The 22,830-nt window shown below is 45.2% G+C and overlaps 1 protein-coding gene across 1 annotated transcript in view; it reads left to right on the top strand.

Annotated features, from left to right (window-relative positions):
* Positions 1-2,058: 2,058 nt before the first annotated feature.
* The window catches only part of ALK (ALK receptor tyrosine kinase), a 908,221-nt gene continuing 887,449 nt past the window's right edge, over positions 2,059-22,830 (top strand). The window contains exon 1 of the mRNA XM_060245392.1: positions 2,059-2,165. The gene's annotated coding sequence lies outside the window, so the exon portion shown is untranslated. The remainder of the gene's footprint in view (positions 2,166-22,830) is intronic.

Raw genomic sequence — 22,830 nt, 5'->3', positions numbered from 1 at the left:
AATGAAGTACCATCAAGTTGCAACTGCTCAAGGCAAGAGATGAGCAGTGGTGGTTTGCTGTTGCCTTCCTCTGCACAACAATCCAGGTGTTCCTTGGTCATGTCCCATTCAAATACTAACCATGGCCAATGCTACTTAGCTTCCAAGCTCTGATAATCTTCTGGAAAGACTAAACAGGTCAAAATTATGAGAATATCTCCAGGGACTATATGAGTTCTCAAACAGGTCCAATCTTAGGGATTCTGAGCCCAGGCAAAATTCATAATGGGTCTCCAGGATCCCTGGCCTGGAGTGGGGGGAAGACTGGTATAGGGCAGTGGAAGGAACCACCACAATGCCCATCTCATTGCTGCAGCCAGTGCTGTCTGACAGGTGGGAAGTGGCCAGCGTGAGTTGGGCAGTGGGGCCCCTCCCACTGCCTGATAGGCAGCACTAACAGCTAGCTGTAGGGAAGTTGGATGGGTTGCCTCCTCCATCATCCATGGTCATGCTGGCTGCTTTCTGGCAGCAGCAATGAGTTGGAGGGAGGAGGTTCTACAGAACAGTTTGATAGTTGGGGGCCTCCCAGTGCCCCCACCATGCAGAGCCCAGGAAACTGTCACAGGCACCCTAAATCTAAGGCCATTCTCAAGAGAGCAGAAAACTTATTTAATAGGCAGATGAATGGATGAATATTTTGGGCTGTTGTAAAGTCCTAATGCAGGGGTGTCAAACATCTGGCCTATCAGGCCCCCAAGCAACTGGCTGTCATCTGCTTCCTTCTCTCTTGCTTCCTTCTGTATAACAGCTTGCTTTTATGCAATCATACAGGAACTACAGAGCAAAACCTGTTTTCTCTATTGGTTGAGGCTACTCCCTTGGGGAGGAAGACGGAGAAGAAGAGCTTGCATTGCCAGGCTATCACAATTGCACAGCAGAGCTACTGAGCCAAGCCTCTCTTCCTTCTATTGGCTGAGGTTCCTCCCCCTCCTGGTCCCCTGGGGAAGGAAGGAAAGAACCAGAGCTTCCTTTGCCCAGTTCCCTGGATCCCATGGGAGAGATACAAAGAAAGCATCTTTAAAACTAATGAATGCTAATGTTTTAAGCATGTTTTAAGGTTTTTTAAAAAAATCTTTAATTGTGTTTATCCATGTCCTTTATAAAGTTTGTATTTCTGTTATCCAATCTTAAACAGGTACACACATGGCCCGGCCTGACATTGCCCAGTCCGACAAGGTCTCATTTATATCAGATCCAGGCCTCATGAGTTTGACACCCCTGACCTAATGTAGGTTAAGTGCATTGTATGTAGTTGTGTCTTTGAGTCAGCCTCAACTGTCCAAACATGTCTTTTAGATATCTGACACCCCCATGGTTTTTTTTTCCCTTTGGAAATGCATATTAAAGAGAAGACAGGATTTGAAGAAAATAAGTAGAATGTGGAGGGTGGGGAAACAGTCTTTTCCCTGCCTACAGCATCTCTGCTTTGGATCCCCCACCTCAAACTGTTACCTCCTGTGCAGGGGTGGGGTGCAGTATTTCAACTATCAGGAAACAACAGCAGGGATACATATTGAATCTTATGTGGAGGCAAGTTTGCAGTGGGCAGAGAGATTTGGAACAGGGAAGCTTCTGGAAAATTGTAAAAAACCTTCTTTCTGTACTGTTTCTTCAAATTATCCTCTCCTGCTTTTCTTTTTAAGGTTGCTTTTCTTTTTAAAAAATCAGTCAGCTGAGATTGTATTGTATACATTTGCACATCATGTGTAGTGAGCCTCTTACTGAAGGCACATTCCTTTGTTTACCTCGCACCACCCCCAAGCACCCATGCTATGCCAAACTATTCCAGTGTAACTTCTTGCAGGTGTACATACTCACAGAAATGTTTTTAAAAATACTTTTGTGAGTGATAAATGCTATACTGGGAATAATCCAAATAAAAGTAATTCCTAATTTAAACAAGTACTGTCACTTCATGGCAGGGACTGCTAGGTATTTCCTTGACTTATTTTTCCCTGACTCTGTACTCATTTCCTAAGTACAGGAGAAATGCTTGCATAGTGCTATTAAACCTACCTGCCTGCCTGATGGATTAGTAATTTCAGCAGTGGGGCCCTTTTGAAGGGAGACCAGCAGATAATTGACTGTCAAACAGCTGAGCAATGTTAAGGTCAATTGGTGCTGAGGTTAGTTTATTTGAACAATGGGACAGTTTTCCAAAGGGGGCCCTTAATGCTAATAATAATAGCAACAACAATAACTTTCACTTTAATGGAATTATTCAATATTGCCAGGAGGTGGTGTGGGAAGAATGAACTATAGAAGGATAGGGGTTTTTTTGGAAAGCCAGGAAAGCCTGATTCATTTTTCCCCTTAAGTGAATATGAGGTACAAACAATATGTAGGAAAATATCCGGGGGGGGGGGGGGGAGGAGGAAATGACCACATTGCAAGATCAATTGATTTTCCTGTTTGTCAATTGATTTTGAATTTCTAGTCTACCTGCACTGAATCTTTTTTGTACATAACTTTACTCAACAAGCATAATTTTGTCCTAAGTAGGAGGGATTTATTTATTATTTATTTGTTATTTATTAGACTTCTATCCCGCCCTCTCCACAAGTGGCCTGGGGGGGGGGGGGTCTGCATTCTTACAAAGTGTAAATTTCTGTCTCTGATAAATTAAAGTGCCTCAGCTAAAGCTTCCATTTTCAAATGATCTACATTTGAGGGACCCCTTCAGAATTAAGTCTAGGAAACCCTGATGCATGATAGAGGATTTTAGGACATGGGAGTGGGGACATGTGGGCAGTAGGGGGAAATTCTCAATTCCTCTGTATTCAGTTTGTTCCTGAAATACAGCAATCCTTTTCTTTTCCTCTATTTAGGAAAATCAAGTCTTTTTTTTTTAATCAAAGAGAAATTTGAAGGCAGGAAGGGAGGTTCTGTAAACTTTCTGAATTTACTTATTTATTAGATTTATATCCTGCCCTCCATGCCAAAGCAGGCTCAGGCAGCTCACAAGCCCAATGGCAATTTAAACATAAATTTAAAACATAAGAGCATTATAAAAACAATAAAATATAGTGAGAGCTATGTAACAACTATACTACATGATTAGTATATTAGAGTAACTACGCAATTTTTCTTGGATTTCTTCAGCACAACGAGTTGCATCTTTCTGTAAATGCTCAGAGGCAATAGTGTCCTACAATAACTTCTTATCCTTCTAGAGCACTGCCCTGTGGTATGTGCGATAAAAGAACTGCCATGGCTAAAGCTACAAAAGGGTGCATTGATTTCTCAGTTGACCTTCCTGTTGGAGAACCAAGTCAATGCAGCTGCAAAAAACGAACAAACCACTTTCTTCCAACTGAATGCAGCCCAGAAGATGCTCCTCTACCTTGACATGATCTGGTCACTTGGATCTATGCACAGTGACAGTGAAACTAGACTATTGTACTAGGCTGGGCCGGATCTAGGGGGGGGCAGAGGGGGGTGCTTGGCCCGGGCGCCAACAGAGGGGGGGCACCAAATTGGGTATGGAGTCCATTGTATTCTATGGGACCATAAGATAGAATGGCCCAAAAGGGGGTGTTGTTTTTTAATTTTGCCCCCCCCCCAAAAAATGTAGATCCAGTCCTGGTACTAGGTCTCCTAAAAGTCACCTTGGAGACTCCAATTGGTACAGAATGTTGCAGCTCAGTCATTATTAGGAACTAGGCAAAGCTTGCATATTATTTCCATTCTGTAGTCCTTCCATACTATGGTATATATAGTCTGTACTGTCTGTTGCTATAAGCGTGATCCTGTTTTGTAACTTCTGTATTGATTAATGTGTCATGTTAATACTTAAGCTTTGTTTAAACTCTATTTTCAGATTTCTGCAATTCAAACTTTATTGCTTTGTTTATTGGATCTTGTTGATTGTGTTTGGACTCTAAATAATATAAATAAATAAATAAATAAACAAATAAAAGAGAAAAAAGAAAAGAAAGAAAAATGTTTTTTTAAAGAGAAAAATGAGTGTGAGAGGAATCAGTGGCTATATTAAAAAGTGAATTTTGGAAAAAGAAATTCCACTCCCCATTAGTATGCAGTCAGGTCATGATGACCATTTGCCAAGCCTCTTGTGCCAGCCCAGACCACTTACCTACATGAGCTGAGAATGTACTGCCCTGAGCCTGCCTTCGGTGGGGAGGGCGAGATATAAATAAAATAAAATAAAATAAACATACTCCTATTGATGTGGACTGCAGGGAAAGATTAACTGTCTTTCTGGGAAATTTGCCTGCTATTCATGATGTTGTTAGGGCAGATAAAGGTATGAATACTTGCTGCAGAAGCAAATAGCACCACTTCTCAGAGAGTCTTCAAGGGTGACATCAAAAAGAGCAACAGTTCATCCCTTTGTGTGGAGGGTTACAACTGCCCAGTGATAGCAGAAAGTGGTAGTCAGGTTCATCTCGTCCATACTGGCAGGTTGCAACTTGCAAGATATAGATCTGCTTCAAATGAAGTTTGCCACAGTGTGGCAACATTGGACCACCAGCTTTAGCAGCTGGTCTGCATTCTTGCAAGGGCAGGCTTCTTGCAAAATATGTATGACAAATAGAACCTTATTTGGCTGTGGGAGACATTTACAAGGACAGTGAGCTCAAGAATTCCCCTGTAACTTGGTTGAGCATGGGCAACGAATTCAGTGGAGGATGAAGAGGGACAATGTTGCCAATCCATGACTCATTCACTCCTCCTTCCTAAGCCTCTAATGCCAATGGAGAGCCAATGGTAACATAGTGCTGGCACCACTAGTCAGCATCCTATAGCCATTTTGCCAATATCTCAACCATCATGGAGCAGCATGCTGCCAAATCCCCATGAATGGCACACATGGACACAGCCAATCACTGTCTGTGGATGCAGTCACATTCTCTTGATGTCACACAGCCATCACCCATACACAGGATGGCAAAAGGCAGGGAGAATAAGGCAAGGAGAACAGAGTCACTGGTCACTTCCAAGGAGACTGGTGGTAAGTGCAGTGGAAGCTCTGGAGTTAACATACTTTTGGGAACTCTGGTGGTTTCATGTCACCACCTGCAACTGAGATCCTTTTTGCCACGTGGGAAGTGCATCAAGGGAACTGAACTGTAATGACTAAAAGCTACTGGTAGACCTACCACTCATTAATCTGTTTAAAAGCAATAATCACAACTTTCATTAAACCAAAAAAATCCAAGGCAATTATATTGCCATTGTGCTGCTACAAGCCAGATAGGAGAAGTTCATTGCGGAAACACCACCTCTCATTTCAGAGAAGTTACAACTACCTGCCAGAAGAAAGTCAATGAACTGAATAATGCTTTGTACAGAGCTATTGCTAAATCAGTCCCAGACTGTAGGAGCCATTCAGTTAAGGCTATAGTTTATTGGACCAACTAATCTTGCATGGTGCTATATAGGCAGGTCTTGAAATAACTTATAGTTCACGAGTGTGTCTGAAATTACAAGTCCTCAAAACTTGTGGAGGAATAGTATGGTAGTTTATTTTCTGTAATGAGTAGAAAAAAGTTTCCTCATGGGATAATGACTGAATTATAAACAACTTATCGCATGAAATATGGATAATATATCAGCCAGCAAGAAATTGTAAGCAATGTTCTAAAATATAAGATATATGTATAATTTTCATATATACATTATCTGTTTATTTCTCACAGTTCACCCTGCAACAGGATCCCTTCTATAGAAAATTATCAGTAACAAATCAGATCTATGACATCTTAACTCAGCAATCTAAATTAGTTTACATATGCAAGGCTGTCTTTTGAAAGGACAGTCTTCAGCACTGAGTAGGGATGGAGCCAGGTGAACTTAACTTGTGAGGGAATTCCACACTTGTGCTTTTCTTACTGAGAGAAGCCTGCCCCCCCCCCCACAGCTGTCATAGCTACCCATCATACTTCAGATAGTGGGAACAGCTGTCGAAGACACTCTGGGCAATTCAGTTCTATGTGGGGAAAAGTAGCACATGAAACATTTTGGTAGTGTTCTGAAGAATCTAGGGAATTAAAGGTAGCTAGCATTTTGAATTGGGCATGAAGCTGACTGGTATCCAGCAAAAATTCTCACTGAAGGGATAAATCTGTCTGGGTTTTGTTGGTACTTCATGGTGTCAACAGTATTTCTATGTGAAGGCTTTCGTTGTGTGGAGGAATACGTACAGCCCAGACATAGTTTTACCAGGTCAATGAGACCTAGGCCTTTCTTTGGCTACAGCCATTTAAATTCCATTCATTTCAGTGACAGAACAGATTCACACAAACAATTTTGCAGTGGAAAATTTAGCTTTGGATGGCTAAAACAGTTACATGACAGCACAAGGATTAATACTCATCACTTTCTACTGAATGTTCAGTATTATGGTAAAAAAAAAACTTACCACATGGAATATCTTGCATAGAACCACTTTATCATGATTCTTATTCCATCAAAGCATTTGAGTGAATTGATTTTATGCCTAAACAAGTAAGTGTATAGAGAACTGCAGTCTTTGTCTGCATAATGCTTCAGTGATCATTTAGTGCAATGTAAAGAAAACTATAAAGGTAGAATGCTAGAATATGTGGCAATGACCCTGCTGCATGATGATAAATTTGAGGTGGCAATGTATTCAAAATTAGTTGGGTGATTTCATGCCACCAAACCTCCTGAAAGCAGCTAATTTAGTGGTCTTGCTCAGTCTCTGTGCTATAAACAAGTTGTGTCCTTAATGTAAAACAAGCAAACATGTTTTCTGTTATGAAAGGTTAGAAAGGATGCAGTTGCTAGGGCATTTTGTCACCATGCTGAGCTTGGCTCTTCCACAGCCCAGCTATGATTCTAGGAAAAGGCAACAAGAGAGCATGTGGCTGCATGCAAGCTGCTATTGCTCTTTTTTGGATGCTAAATGTCCTTTTTTCTGAGTGACTGCCAGCTTGCTGATGAGCTTGTACTTGCCTTTGTCTGCCGGAGTCATAATACAGTGCCACAAAGAAGATGAATCCTTTGAATGCAAGAAAGAACCAGCAATTGCACAGAAAGAGCCTCCCCCATCCCCTATTCTTCCTTTTGCAGAATAGGATAAAGCACACAAATGGAGCTCTGGGTTCTCTTGAAATAAGACTCTGATTAACAGATCCCACATATCAGGTAAAAAAGAAAATGGTTCTGAATATAATATCCTTTTAAATGATATTGACAAGTAAAAAAAAGAGAGATGAACCTAAATCAGCTATATCAAGGGCAGGTGGACAGCACAGCTTTTTGTTTTACTACGCAGCCAGATTGTTTTCTAAACCAGTAGATATTAGGCAAAAAGCATGTTTAAACTGGCAAATGTTTAAAATAAGTAGAATGCAGAAATGAACACCACCGTTCCCTCACTGAAGGCAATCTACAGAAGCCTGTTTATTGACAATGTTTTTTTTTAACTGGCATTATTTTGATTCATTTATTGATTCCTCAGGTCCAGATTATGTTCCCCCCAAAGCACAGTATTTTGTTGCATATTTTTAACTGCTAATGTATGATGATCTATGCAGCTTCTCTAATGCAATTGCAGAATTATCCTTTCAGCTGTGACCTGGTGTATGGATATTACCACACCTGGAGTGGAGGAGAGATTGGTGACCCAATTTTCCTTCATTCATTCTCTCACACTTCTCCACCATTTCTTTGATCTTCTTCTTTCTTCTCTTTCTTTTCCTCTCTTTCCCACTGCAGGAAAAAAAAAGTGAAACTGGAGTGGAAAGCTGTGCCACTTTCTCCAATGTCTATCTTTTCTAAAGAAAATAAAAACATTAATTTTTGAACAAGCAAGTAATTTGCATACTAGTATAAAGGTATAATGCTTTCTTGGACATTTTTTCTCCCTTCTCTCAGCAGCTACGTTTCCTAGTGTCCACAGCAGCTCAAGGCAACTTATCTCCTCTCCCCACCCCGAAATGCCAGTCCTGATGCACAGATAACAGATAGTTAAAAAATTAAAAACCAAAAAAACCCCACAACTGTACAGCATTCTCTCAAAATAATACCATCCTTCTTAAATTAATTGCAAAATGCCCAGCTAAAAAGAACAGCCTTACATGGTATTCAGACAGAATAATAAAGGGTGATTCCTAGCGCAAGTGATACCATGGCCAAACAGTTAACCAAGGGCATTTTCGCACTTACCTTAAGCCGGAGCGACGTCCCTCTTCACCGCGCAGCGTCTGCACGGTTTTCGCACTAATTGCTCCGGAGCACCTGGAAGAGCCGGAAAGTCCCGCGGCTTTTGCGGCGCAAATGTAAACCGGTTTTTGGCGGTTTACATTTGCGCCACAAAAGCTGTGGGACTTTCCGGCTCTTCCAGGTGCTCCGGAGCAATTAGTGCGAAAACCGTGCAGACGCTGTGCGGTGAAGAGGGACGTCGCTCCGGCTTAAGGTAAGTGCGAAAACGCCCCAAGTCTTAGCCTGGGAAAACTCTGGAAGAATCTAGGATGGTAAATAGACTCATAACAAAGTAAGGAAAAAAAGGGAGGGGAGCATAAAATAGCCAAAGCAATGTTATCTTATATCCAGTAGTCAAGTATGGATCCATCTGTAATAAAATAGAGATTGACATGAGGAACGGCACTATTGAGGTTTCAAGGAAATGGATTCAAATTCTGAAATGTTCTTTGCATGGGGAAAAAATCCCCTTCATGTCAACAGAAAAATAGCTCAGTAAGGAGAAAGCATCTACTCCATCTCTTTACTTGCTGTTCTAGCTTTCTGTTTTAAACATCCTTAATAATAAAACCATAATGGTATCAGCAAAATAGAGCTCTCCTATTGGTTGAAACATTGGCAACAACTGCCAAAACCCTCACATACACTCTTGCCTCTGACAGCCACACATCTCAGACACTTCACTGGCTGATCTCCCACGGTCCTATGCCCTGTTGCTTCCAGGCTGCCAATGCCTTTGTGGTTCTGCAGGCCAATAACAGTGTGCAGCCTAGGGTGGCCAGACCGTCTCGGTCTCCCGGGACTTTCCCGGTTCTGGCCACCAATTCCCACCTCCCGGGCTGCCTATACCGGGACCATTAAAGGTCCCGGTTTAACCAGCCCCGGAGGCGGTGGGCCGCGGGCGCTGGCTGGGAAGGCGGCGAGTGAGGGAGGGAGCATCCCTGTGCGTGCGCAGGGACGCTCCCTCCCTCACTCGCCGCCTTTCCCGCCCGCACGCGGGGCCCGGCGGCGGTGGCGGAGGCCTCTCCGCGGCCTCCGCTGGTCGCTGGAGGCCCTCCAGAGACTCTGGAGGGCCTCCAGCGACCAGCGCCGAACAGCGGAGGCCTCTCCGCAGCCTCCGCTGGTCCCTGGAGGCCCTCCAGAGACTCTGGAGGGCCTCCAGCGACCAGCGGAGGCCGCGGAGCGACCAGCGCCGAACAGCTGAGGCCTCTCCGCGGCCTCCGCTGGTCCCTGGAGGCCCTCCAGAGTCTCTGGAGGGCCTCCAGCGACCAGCGGAGGCCGCGGAGAGGCCGCGGAGCGGCCGTCGCTGGTCCCTGGAGGCCCTCCAGAGATTCTGGAGGGCCTCCAGCGACCAGCGCTGAACAGCGTGCGCAGGGACGCTCCCTCCCTCACTCGCCGCCTTCCCCGCCCGCACGCGGGGCCCGGCGGCAGTGGCGGAGGCCTCTCCGCGGCCTCCGCTGGTCGCTGGAGGCCCTCCAGAGACTCTGGAGGGCCTCCAGCGACCAGCGCCGAACAGCGGAGGCCTCTCCGCAGCCTCCGCTGGTCCCTGGAGGCCCTCCAGAGACTCTGGAGGGCCTCCAGCGACCAGCGGAGGCCGCGGAGCGACCAGCGCCGAACAGCTGAGGCCTCTCCGCGGCCTCCAGCGACCAGCGGAGGCTGCGGAGAGGCCGCGGAGCGGCCGGCGCTGGTCCCTGGAGGCCCTCCAGAGACTCTGGAGGGCCTCCAGCGACCAGCGCCGAACAGCGGAGGCCTCTCCGCGGCCTCCGCTGGTCCCTGGAGGCCTTCCTTCCTTCCTTCCCTTCCTCCCTTCCTTCCTTCCCTTCCTCCCTTCCCTCCCTCCTCCCTTCCTTCCCTCCCTCCTCCCTCCTCCCTTCCTTCCCTCCCTCCTCCCTTCCTCCCTTCCTTCCCTTCCCTCCCAACCTCCTCCCTCCCTTCCTTCCTTCCTTCCTTCCTTCCTTCCTTCCTTCCTTCCTTCCTTCCTTCCTTCCTTCCTTCCTTCCTTCCTTCCTTCCTTCCTTCCCTCCCTCCCTTCCTTCCTTCCTTCCTTCCTTCCCTCCCTTCCTTCCTTCCTTTCTTCCTTCCCTCCTCCCTCCCTCCCTCCCTCCCTCCCTCCCTCCCTCCCTTCCTTCCTTCCTTCCTTCCTTCCTTCCTTCCTTCCTTCCTTCCTTCCTTCCTTCCTTCCTTCCTTCCTTCCTTCCTTCCTTCCTTCCTTCCCTCCCTCCCTCCCTCCCTTCCCTCCTTATGTTCTTATGTGACACAGAGTGTTGGACTGAATGGGCCACTGGCCTGTTCCAACAGGGCTTCTCTTATGTTCTTATGTGACACAGTGTGTTGGTCTGGATGGGCCACTGGCCTGATCCAACATGGCTTCTCTTATGTTCTTATGTGATGCAGAGTGTTGGACTGGATGGGCCACTGGCCTGATCCAACAGGGCTTCTCTTATGTTCTTATGTGACGCAGAGTGTTGGACTGGATGGGCCACTGGCCTGATCCAACAGGGCTTCTCTTATGTTCTTATGTGACGCAGAGTGTTGGACTGGATGGGCCACTGGCCTGATCCAACAGGGCTTCTCTTATGTTCTTATGTGACGCAGAGTGTTGGACTGGATGGGCCAGTGGCCTGATCCAACATGGCTTCTCTTATGTTCTTATGTGACAATACTGACTTTGGTGGACCCAAGCACTGATTCAGTGTAAGGGAGCTTTGTGTTTGTGACTGGAGTGGACAATACTGACTTTGGTGGACCCAAGCACTGATTCAGTGTAAGGGAGCTTTGTGTTTGTGACTGGAGTAGACAATACTGACTTTGGTGGACCCAAGCACTGATTCAGTGTAAGGGAGCTTTGTGTTTGTGACTGGAGTGGACAATACTGACTTTGGTGGACCCAAGCACTGATTCAGTGTAAGGGAGCTTTGTGTTTGTGACTGGAGTGGACAATACTGATTTTGGTGCACCCAAGCACTGATTCAGTGTAAGGGAGCTTTGTGTTTGTGTCTTCTGGTGCAATTTTGTTCTCAGATCCTGTATTTACTTCATCAGTATATGGGATAAGGCACTTTCTCAACTGTGCTGCATAATGCAGCCTATTTATTTTGTCCTGTTTGCTCTGTTGGCTCTATCTGCGCCACCTTCATCACTTTCGGGGTGTGGATCCCCCAGTGGGGTGGTCTCGCGACTCCCTCTGCCGGCTCTTTCTGATAGCCCTGCGCCCCCTCTTTCATTTGATATGTGTCCCGTGCGGGTGCCACCCTCCCGCCGGGAGATGCCGCAAAATGAGCCCCCTTGAGGCTTATGGCGGCAGGGCTCGGGGGAAGCGAGCTAGACTGCTGTTCTTTTGAGGGGTTATAGAGTGTTTCGAGCCCGTCCCTGTGGCATCGGTCCCATCGTTGTGGGGCCTAGGGGGCCGGCGCAGCGGCACGCTGAAGCAGCCTGTCGGTCACTTCCGGGTTCCTGTCCTGCATCTCGACCTGTGTTATTAGTGACAGGCTGCTTCGGCGTGCCGCTGCGCCGGCCCCCTGGGTCCCACAATGATGGGACCGATGCCACAGGGACGGGCTCGAAACACTCTATAACCCCTCAAAAGAACAGCAGTCTAGCTCGCTTCCCCCAAGCCCTGCCGCCATAAGCCTCAAGGGGGCTCATTTTGCGGCATCTCCTGGCGGGAGGGTGGCACCCGCACGGGACACATATCAAATGAAAGAGGGGGCGCAGGGCTATCAGAAATAGCCGGCGGAGGGAGTCGGGAGACCACCCCACTGGGGGATCCACACCCCGAAAGTGATGAAGGTGGCGCAGATAGAGCCAACAGAGCAAACAGGACAAAATAAATAGGCTGCATTATGCAACACAGTTGAGAAAGTGCCTTATCCCATATACTGATGAAGTATATACAGGATTTGAGAACAAAATTGTTTCCGGCGGTGATATTTGGGGGATTTTTGGGGACGTCACAGGAAGTGCTGTGAAGTCACTTCCTGTTTCCGGCAGTGGCATTTGGGGGAAATGATGTCATTTGGGGGAAGTGATGTCACTTCCCGTTTCCGGCAGGTGACGTGGGGGAAATGATGTCACAGGAAGTGGCGTCACTTCCTGTTTCCGGCGGTGGCATGACATCACCGGAAGTGACGTCACTTCCTGTTTCCAGCGGCGTGCACGCGCTTTGCGCGCGCACGCCCCTACCTTCCCCCCCCCCCCAAGGTGTCCCTGGCTGGCCTTCAGACATTATGGTCACCCTAGTGCAGCCCCACCCCCCATAGCAGTCTTAAGCCCTCAGAGTAGCTATTGCTGTCCTGCGCCCTCACAAATGCTCTCCTGTCCAGTGAGTACCTTGGCTAGCCAACAACAGTGCCCAGCCCCCCCCCCTCTCTCTCACACAAATGTCCTTAGCAGACTTTGCACAGGACCCTGCCGCTCTGCAGCACACTCCACAATGTCACTGGGGCCTCTGCTGCCAACACCACTCTGACTCTCCCTGCAAGTCCCACAAAACAGCCCTCCAGGCTGCCGCTCACCCTGGATTGCCTCCCAAGTTTAGGCAGCACTGATCACCCTTCTCTGTGCATCCAAGGTTGTGCTTACAGTCCGGCTTCTGTACATCCACTCCGATACAGCCTCAGAGCTGCTGCTGCAAAAGCCCTCTCCCGACCCCTTGATGGCACACAACATCTTCAAAAGAGCTCTCCCCATACATTCCGACAACTCCTCACTGGCCCAGCCTCTACCAAGGTACACAGCAACTGCTGGAGCCACCAATGGCTGTGTCAGTCAGGCTAGGGGGCTACTACCATGCTGTACCGCATTGCGAGCCCTACAGAAGGCGACCCCTAGGTCCCCGGATGTAGCTCACCTGTCGCCCCGCCCACCAAGACCTGTGGTGGGAAGTTTGGACTGACCAGGATTGGCCTGGTCAAACCAGGGGGGCTGTCCAGGCGATGTATATAAGCGGGGCCCGGCCCGCGTGTCTTTTGTCTGGTAATGTACTCCCAATAAAGAATGTTGCCTTCAAACCGTCTCAGTTCTCAGTACATTACAATTGCCCAGTGAGGAGTTGGTGCTGAGGAGGGAGAGTTTGCCTCTGTTGAGAAATGCCTTACCTTGCATGACACAAGCAAGGGCTGTGCCTCAGGGATGGAGCCAGGGCCATGCAAGCGACAGCTTTTGACAATACATTGTTCATCCAGGATACTGTGTGGGCAGGGGAAGCACACAACATCACCAGCCTCTTGCCACTCTGAATGCAGGAGTCTTCTCCTGACAAGGCAGGGGGGAAGTGGCCTTTTCAAGACCTATTTTGCCCTTTGAGACAGAACTCCTTGGGCCCACTCCTAACTGCAGTTACCAGCTCCAGGTTGGTGGGAAATTCCTGAAGTTGTGGAGTTGTTGTGGAGTCTAAAGTTGTTGTGAAATTGTTGTGGAGTCTAAAGAAGCCAGAGTTTGAGAAGTGGAGAGGCCTTGACTGAATATAATGCCATAGAATCCAACCTCCAAAGCAGTTCTTTTCTCCAGGATGGGAACAGAAATCTGTTGTCTGGAGTTCTGTTGTGATCCCAGGAGATCTTCAGCCTCCACCTGGAGGCTGGCTACCCTAGGCCTGGCAGCATCCTCTGGGTGACTTGATGTCATCTGACTGGCATGACTTAACTAGACCTGGCTGCTTGCTCCTGTTCAGCAGCAGCCCCCCCATGACAGTGTGACTTCACAGTTGCCAACTCCAGGTTGGCAAATTCCTGGAGCTTTGAGGGGTGGAGCCTGGAGAGGGTGGGTTTAAGGAGGGGTGGGACCTCAGACAGGTACAATGCCATAGACTCCACCCCCAAATCAGCTGTTTACTCCTGGAAACAGTGTTGCCAATCTCCAGGTGAGGGCTGGAGATCATTCAGAATTACAACTGCTCTCCGGATAGCAGAGATCACTTCCCCTTGAGGTGGGGGGAGTGAATGTGTTCACTTAGGTGGGTGGGAAGATAGCAAGGGTGGGTGGGGCTTACTCCTATTGGGAAAATATTTCAAAATGTGATTCTGTACTTGTAGCCTTGACATGGCATAGTGCATTCTACCATCTTATTCCCAACTAATTCTCTTGAATTTGTCAGTCAGACCTCCAACTCCTTGAATAAAGCAATGTGCAGGGAGAAACATCTGATAGCTGGAGGGAAAGCATATCTTTTTTGGGTGGGGGGGGGGAGTAGTCCCCTGTGCAAGCATCAGTCATTTCCGACTCTGGGGTGACGTCACATCACAATGTTTTCATGGCAGACTTTTTATGGGGTGGTTTGCCATTGCCTTCCCCAGTCATCTACACTTTACCCCCAGCAAGCTGGAAGGCTTAGTGAATCTTGAGCCGGCTACCTGAACCCAGCTTCCATGGGGATCGAACTCAGGTCATGAGCAGAGCTTGGACTGCAGTACTGCAGCTCACCACTCTGTGCCACGGGGCTCAATACCTTTTGGAAGCTCGGTCCTATTTTACAATAGTCTCCTTTAAGCTGTTCTTGAACACCAGAGAGAGCTGGGCTGGCATTGGGACTTAGGTTTTTGCCTTTTCCAGCTATAGATTTTGCTCCAGTGATTATGTATTGTAGAAACCTCAGGAAAAGGGACATCCTCCCACCAGATTCTGACAGTGGCAAACATAACCAGAATCTGAACAAACTTCATAAGATTTGTTTGGAATGGTGAGTAACAATGGGGCTCTCCCAAACACTACTGAGCATTACTCTTGGATACAGAAACTGCAGCTAGTTTTCAGTTTTCCTCCTCTATGGCAGACAACAATGAATCTTATTTGAATTCCTAGCCTGGGATATGCCCATTATACATTTTAGATTACTGTATCAGAAATATGTTTTGTGAATCTCATTGTCTTAGCACTGTTTGTGCCACTTTCATTCCCAAGCTTCACTAAGCTTGAGTTATGCAACCAGTCAATCTAGTTCTACAGTCTGATGCCTACTGCAATGACTGGAATATGAATGCTCCACTGCACAGATAGGTGGAGTTGGTTGTAGTTACTCAGTGGTAGCAAGTAAAAAAAAATGCTGCTTTTCTTATCTTTACTTATATTTTAAATTTTATCTGATTGAAGGCTAAGCCTTGGCAATGAGTTTTTGGAAATCCTGACTCATGTTAAGTCCATAGCAAAACATTCTCAGGATAGAAAATTCTTCTTTCATAAGGACCATGTTGTTCTTTATGAATATTCTGCAGGCGTTCTTCTTGGGATTCTGCCTCTGCAAGATGCAAGGTCCTGTTCATCTGAACCCATCTTCTTGCAAAGGGGGATTTCCCAATAGGTATAGTTGATGCTGTCTCCATAAAATAGACTGATGTGCCCAACCTGGAAAAGGTTACCTGTTGTGTTGGGTTTTAAGTTGTGCTTGATTAAAGAATAATAGCGGACATACTTTTATGCCCCATTTCCATAGGGGGTCCCTGTAAGAGAACCCTAATCTCTTTGAACATACATGAAATTATTTCAGCTGAGCAACAGCTAATGTCAGTGGTGTACTAATTTATGGGCAATTATTTATCCATGTTTTCTCTGACTAACTTACATTGATTTTTCTTTTAAAAAACTTGACAAGGAATATTGTGAAAAATCTCCTGTCATCTGAGTAAAAAAACCCCACAGATTGATTTTATAGGGTGAAAAATATACAAAAAGGGCACATTTGCTGATGAAGAATAAAGAAAAATGTGAATAATGCATTTGATGTATTCTTCTTAGGCTGTCTCCAAGACTAGAGGAAACACAGGAGGAATAAATTCATGAATAACGTATCAGTCAACAGAGGGAGGGGGGGACCCTCCAGCTCTTTATGCATGTTGTTATCTCAGATGATATTATTGTCCCAAATAGTGAAAGAGCAGAGTTGTGCAGAGGGAGGTGGAGAGAAATAATCTGAGCACAGATACAATGGTTAGTGCAGTCAGAGACAGTGTTGACTGTTTGGCTCAGCCTGTGCTGTATCTTGGTAGCCGTCAGAACACTCATAAAAGGATAACTCCACATGCTGACTGCACAGCCTGCCAGAGGGAACATGAGGGAGTAAAAATATGATGATGAAATGGCAGAGATGAATTAAAGGACATGGTGACTTCACAGTGATCCATGTATTGGGGCACCACATGTCTCTCACTCATAAATCATCCTTCCTTCTCTACCATATCCAAAACTGGCAAACACAAATGCAGATATGAAACCACATGCACATAAACAGGCTTGCAAGTAATGACACAATGAAATGTTCCCACAAAATAGGAAAAATACATTGCAGTGGTACTGTCAGAGTTGTGATCATCAGTTAGTTACAGGGCCAGGAAAAGTGGCACATGAGCTGAAGAGATACACGAAAAGCTCTCTTCTGAGCTACAGTGAATATTGCTGGGCAATTGCAGTAGTCACGAGAGCTGTGCTGAAACTTCACCTCCATTAGTTTTAGGACCAAAAGGCTGTGTGGGTTGCCTTGCTAATGGGGATGCATTCCCTCAGTCTCCCTTCATGATCACATTCATGCCTTTTCAAGACAACCCCCCCGCCCCTCAAAAAGAAGTACCTTGGAGAAGGAGTACCAAATGTTAACAAGCCATTCTGTCTCTACTCAGCCCTTGTTATTATTTATGCTTGTTCTTGTAAAAGACCAGCAGAGGCGGATGTGATATCACCATGCCATTTTTTCTGACTCGGGGAAGAACATTTCAGTGCTGTCACTCATTTGGGACCATTCCCATGTGCCAGTGGTCAGTGGATATGTGACTTTACATTACTCTATAATCCAGGAAAAGCAATGCCATTTTGTATCCTGGACATCTTTCATATCTTTCTCATTAGTTGCTGACCCAATTAGGCTCTAAACTGATAAACTATGGAATATTTATATTATGGAGAAGATAGCTTATCATAGTAACTGCTGTGTAAACTCTAGGGAAGACCATTCAGATTTTGTGGAAATATGGTGACCGTACATAAATGGTATGGTCTCTGAAGAGAAACTGCCAGATATCTCCTTGTTGGTAGATGCAGTTACTCTCTAATCATTATTAACTTTGATAGGTTTTTGAGTTTCTTTACTGGGATATGACTTTGCAGGTATTATTGTTGCAGCTGTAATTGTTTATTATTGTACTTGCTTGGTTTATAAAAAACAAAGACTTTTTTAAAAAGTGCAGCTGAGGACTGAACATGGAGGCTGAAGGAAAGTGCAATTTTTGCGAAGCCATGCCCTGTTTTAATGCAAAGGCACATGTTCATTCAGGAATTTCTTGGTTTATAGTTTAATCTTTTAGGAATTGATATGCCCAGCTGAATGGCAATCTCTGTCAAAATACTTCTGCTATCCCCACCATCTTCCTCCTCTTCTTCCATTTTATGCCGACTAGTGATCCAGGATCATTCCCTCTGTCTCATCTGATTACTAATGTGATAGTTACTACCGTAGGATGAAAGACAATTCACTTATTTAATTAACTGGGTGGACTTATTATAAGGGAGAAGGTGAAGGTTTTAAAATAAAAATCTTGGTTGAAATCCACATATCAGCTTGTATGTTTTTTAAAGACTCTTGTACTTTTTCTGGTTTTTTAAAGTACTGCTGATAACAACTGCTTGTACTTCCTTTTATTGGCTAGGCTAACTTTTTATTTATACCCTAAGGAGCAATGGGCATGTAGTGCCTGATAAAAGCCGAATGAATGTAGCAATGGCCTCTTCATCACAAAGCAGTATAATATTTTGGTTTTCATTTGCAGAGTTGCTTGCCAACTATCCAGAACTGTTCATCATTTTAGATCTAAGTTTTTGTACAGTACAGAATCCAACTGTTGATTTGAAAACAGGGCCAAGCAAAAGACATATTCCTTACATTCTTATTAGGGATCTGAACCAAAATCAAATGGGGTTTGTCTCAGACAATAAAGATAACTATGAGTCATGCTTAAGCAGATAAACCTGCATTGAGCTGGAAATGGAAATTGCTCCATGTGCAAATCAAATTCTCCACTGCAAAAACAATTAATTTAGTTATAATATTTAATTCTGGCTGCTTCTAATAGACAGGTACTGGCTACTGTTAAGAGATGCACTAGTGACCAAATTTTAGGTTGGTAGTTTAGTTATTTTCAATGTGTAAAACTGTTATATAATGTATTTTTATAAATATAGAGGGAGTCAGTAATGTCAGAACTGGCAGAACTTCAAGAAAGGCCCAAGACTTAGTTGCAAGTATAGGCATTTATTAGAGAACTTCAGAGCTTGAGATGCAGAATAACACTGATAACAGACAGCTAGTATTCGATACACTTTATGGGATTCTGTTGACAACAATAAACCGATCACTCACACGGGTAGAGACAACAGTCTGCTTCTCATGGTTGTTATCAGGCAGGGAGGATGGAATCCTGCTGAGAAAGTGTGGGCCGGCCCGGCTTCAAAAGGCCATCTGCAGATGCTGACCCTGGGCTATCTGTTACCCTTCAGTGATCACAGTTTGTTTGAAATGCACAGGCATACACAGCAAGGGAACTGGTTAGTATTTTGGGTAAACCTCCTGGGTTAGTATTGCTTTCAATATGGAGTCAGTTAGGCTAACGGCATATAGGAAAGTTACAAGTTCTGACAAGTAAGGCTCTCACTCTTCTGTCATTCTGCAAAATGTGCAAGACAAATTTTCAGGAAGGCATTTTTATAAAGGGATTAGAATGGAACTGTTCAATAGGGTGCCTTCATGCTGAAATAGGATTGTAGTCTACTACAACAATTATAGTGAATATGATCTTGCTTTTACTGTATTTTTGTTTAATTTTTATATTTTATTTACACACACAAAACAAATGCCAGCAACAAAACAACACATAACAAAACAAAACCATCTAATAACTTCTTATACAATATAAGAAATGATATCATTATGTAATGCTGATGTTCCAACCAAAAAACAAATAAAGAAAGAAAATAAACCAATATGACAAAAGTCATGAATAGATAAAAAGTAAGAAAAGATAAAAGGGGAGTGGGGGGGGGGGTTGCTTCCACCTGAGTTGGCTGAGATTATATATAATTTTCATCGATTCCGTTTCTGAGAAATAGCATTGTATAATATAACTATTCAGTGCCTTATTCAAATTTTCAGGTAAGGATCTCTATTCATTGAAGAAAAATCTTTAATGAGATATAGTCTGGAAATTCCATTAAATAGATTATAAAACTTATCCTAATTATTTTAAAATTATCTTCCTTTTTTCTCCCCTGAATTAATCTAATCTTCTTTGGGGTTTGTAGAATCTTTCGGGCTCAAGTGCCGTGTTCTACTGGAGAAAGTTTTTCTTCCAGACGTTTCGTTCTCAGCTGCGTTCTCAGAGAACATCCTCAGTGGCGTTGCAACCGGAGCAGGCGCTCTGACCTTCTTGGCTGCTGGGCATTGAGTGAGGCCAGGGCTGCTGGAGAGCTGCTATTTCTAGGCTGGAGGGGGTGTGGTGAAAGGGCAATAGGTTTGTGGATGTGCCCATTGTTTGGTGGGGCTACCTGGAAGGGTAGTGATAAGGAAACTGGCTGTTGAATGTGACCATTGTTCTGTGCTAATTGCTGGGAGGGTTGGAAGGGGTGTGAAGAAAAGGAAGATGGTTGTTGACTGTGCTGATTGTTCTGTGGAATGTGCTGGTTGTTCTGTGAATTTCTGCAATTTATAGTCTGTAGCCCCACCAAACAATGGGCACATCCACAAACCTATTGCCCTTTCACCACACCCCCTCCAGCCTAGAAATAGCAGCTCTCCAGCAGCCCTGGCCTCACTCAATGCCCAGCAGCCAAGAAGGTCAGAGCGCCTGCTCCGGTTGCAACGCCACTGAGGATGTTCTCTGAGAACGCAGCTGAGAACGAAACGTCTGGAAGAAAAACTTTCTCCAGTAGAACACGGCACTTGAGCCCGAAAGATTCTACAAACCCCAATGATGTTACCAGCCGTGAAAACCTGAAATCTTTGCTAATCTTCTTTGTTAATTTTTCAAGTGCTGCTGTATTCCTTAATTTAGTGCACCACCTATCCAAGGAAATCCATTTAACATTCTTCCAACATTGAGCAATAAGCATCCTAGCTGCTACAAAATGAAATCTGATAAGTGGGTGGGGTTTTTTTATATAAATAAATAAACTGATAAATAAATTGAGCAGGGCTAGTTCAATAGCAGGTTTTACTGTATTTCATCTACATTTGTTATTCCACTTTCTACATTTTCCTAGTATGCCTTGCCTTAGGTAGTTTGTTGTTCATTGTTTTCTGATTCTGTAATCCTAATCCTATTGAATTGTTCATTGATTATTTTATGAAAGGTGGGGACATGGGGGGTGCCATTACATTGATAACATAATGTCATTTATAGTTTCAAACTGGAATGATGCCATGACATGCTAAGATTCAGGAGAATGTATTTAGTTTTATCATAGAGTTTCCACTGAATCCTATAGCAGCATGATACCACTTCTGGGTCCACCCCAGAAATGATGTCACACTGTTGATGCAATGGTGATTTCCCCCTTTATTTTCCTCCCACCAGCCTACCAAGGGACAGTGGGGATGAGGGAGGTGCTAGTGGGAGAGCTTTTAAAACCCTGCCATGGGAAGGTGGGATATATATAAATCTGATATATAAATAAGAGATCTGGCAACTGTGCTATTTTATTGCATTGATTTATATTTAAAACTAGTCCAGCTTTTTTTTGAGACCAGTAGATTATCTAGAAAAGTATATTCCAGACTCCATAATGAAGTTTCCTCGACAGCTCACTGCCTGAGAGGTGAAATTCCTTTAGCCTTAATGTCATATGAAGAATTATGTCAAGGCCAAGTGACAAAGGATAAACTAATCAACAAATCTGGAGGTACAAAAGGCCAAATTTTAAGAAGCAAATAGACAAGGAATCAAGAATCCTCTGATATTCACTACTTACCTTCCTGCAACCATCTTTCCCAGGTACTTTTCTTCTATTTGGGGCTGCAATACAATAGTAAGCCTGACTTAGAGATAACCCTATTTTGCTCCTCAAATGGGACACCACCCTCTACTTTTTAAGTGAATGTAGCAGATTTGTATTTAAAGACATGGATCTTCTGTCATCAATTGTAGTGTGACCTTGAGCCATCAGGATTGTTATTCCCAGAGAATTTATGATAGTCTTGCAAGAGAACTTGATGGTATCCTCAGGATGCCAGTCCCCAAGTGGGGGCAGGGGCTCACCTGATTTCAAAGGCTCCTGCCTGCCACCAGCCAGCTGGCTAGTGGGAGAAGCCCTGCCCCTAAAAGTGACCACTGGAGGCCACCTCTCACTCTCCCCTCTGAGATTTAAAGGGCCCTCCAGCTGATCAGTGGGAGTATGTTTGGAGTTCAGGCACTTGAGAGTTCAGGCGCATGGCTCCAACTACTTGCAAACAGCATTTAAAGGGACCCTTTAAATGCTGTTTGCAGGAAGGACACAAGGGTGCACCTGAACTCCAGCAGCAAATTCACTGCTTGGAGTTCAGGCGTATGGCTCCTGCTTCTTTCAAACAGCATTTAAAGCCCCCCTTAAATGCTGTTTGTAAGAAGCAAACAGGGGAGGCTGAACTCCAGCAGCAAATTTGCTGCTTGGAGTTAAGTTGTTTGGGGTACCGGTCCCCAACATGATGATATCACTTCTGTGTGATGTCATTGCATTGGGGACATCCCCACCCCCTCCAGGAATGCTTCGCAACGTCCCTCAACAAGGAGGAGGCAGGACCTGGCAACCCTAAGTATGGCAGTAATTTTTTTAAAAAAAAACCTCAACAACAACCAGTTACTGAGTTAGTAGGGATCCAGAAAACTATGGATCTGTCAGTCTAACATTTGTCCAGGTACATATGGTGAAATATAAAGCCAAACTGTACTGGTGATGACTCACCTATCCTCCCTTTGGCTGAGCTGCATGTCACTCAAATCCTTCCAGCCCCAGGACAGGCAAGGACTGGGCCACTGGGGAAGCTATCTTCATATTCTATTGACTTGTCCTGCTGGGTCCTCCATTTTCCCTCAGTGGCTTGGTTCTGTCAGTAAAAGGCGAGGGGAGGGAGGCCCTTTCTGGGCCTATTTTGACCTCTGAGGGACAGCACATTGGGGCCAGTGTTGACTAGGGTCTGTCTGTCTGTCTATCTGATTTATATCCCAGTTCCAGGTTGCCAGTTCCAGGTTGGCAGGAAATTCCTGGAGATTTTGTGGAGGAGTCTATGGAAACCAGAGTTTAGGGAGAGGAAGGGCCTCAGATGAATATTATCCCATAAAGCACACCCTCTGAAGCAGTTATTTTTTCCAGGGGGAGAGATATCTGTTGTCTAGAGTTCAGTTGTGATACCAGGAGATCTTCAGGCTTTACCAGGAGGTTGGCTACCCGAGGCCTGGCAGCACCTTCTGGGTGACTTAATGCCACCTGACTGGCATGAATTATCTAGTCCTGGCTGCTTGCTAAGAAGATGAAGATATTGGATTTATATCCCGCCCTCCACTCCGAAGAGTCTCAGAGCGGCTCACAATCTCCTTTACCTTCCTCCCCCACAACAGACACCCTGTGAGGTGGGTGGGGCTGGAGAGGGCTCTC

This window comes from Heteronotia binoei, chromosome 1 (assembly GCF_032191835.1).
Source record: "Heteronotia binoei isolate CCM8104 ecotype False Entrance Well chromosome 1, APGP_CSIRO_Hbin_v1, whole genome shotgun sequence".
NCBI classification, from domain to species: domain Eukaryota; kingdom Metazoa; phylum Chordata; class Lepidosauria; order Squamata; family Gekkonidae; genus Heteronotia; species Heteronotia binoei.
The sequence above is the reverse complement of the archived record's forward strand: the minus strand, read 5'-3'. Positions and strand labels throughout refer to the sequence as shown.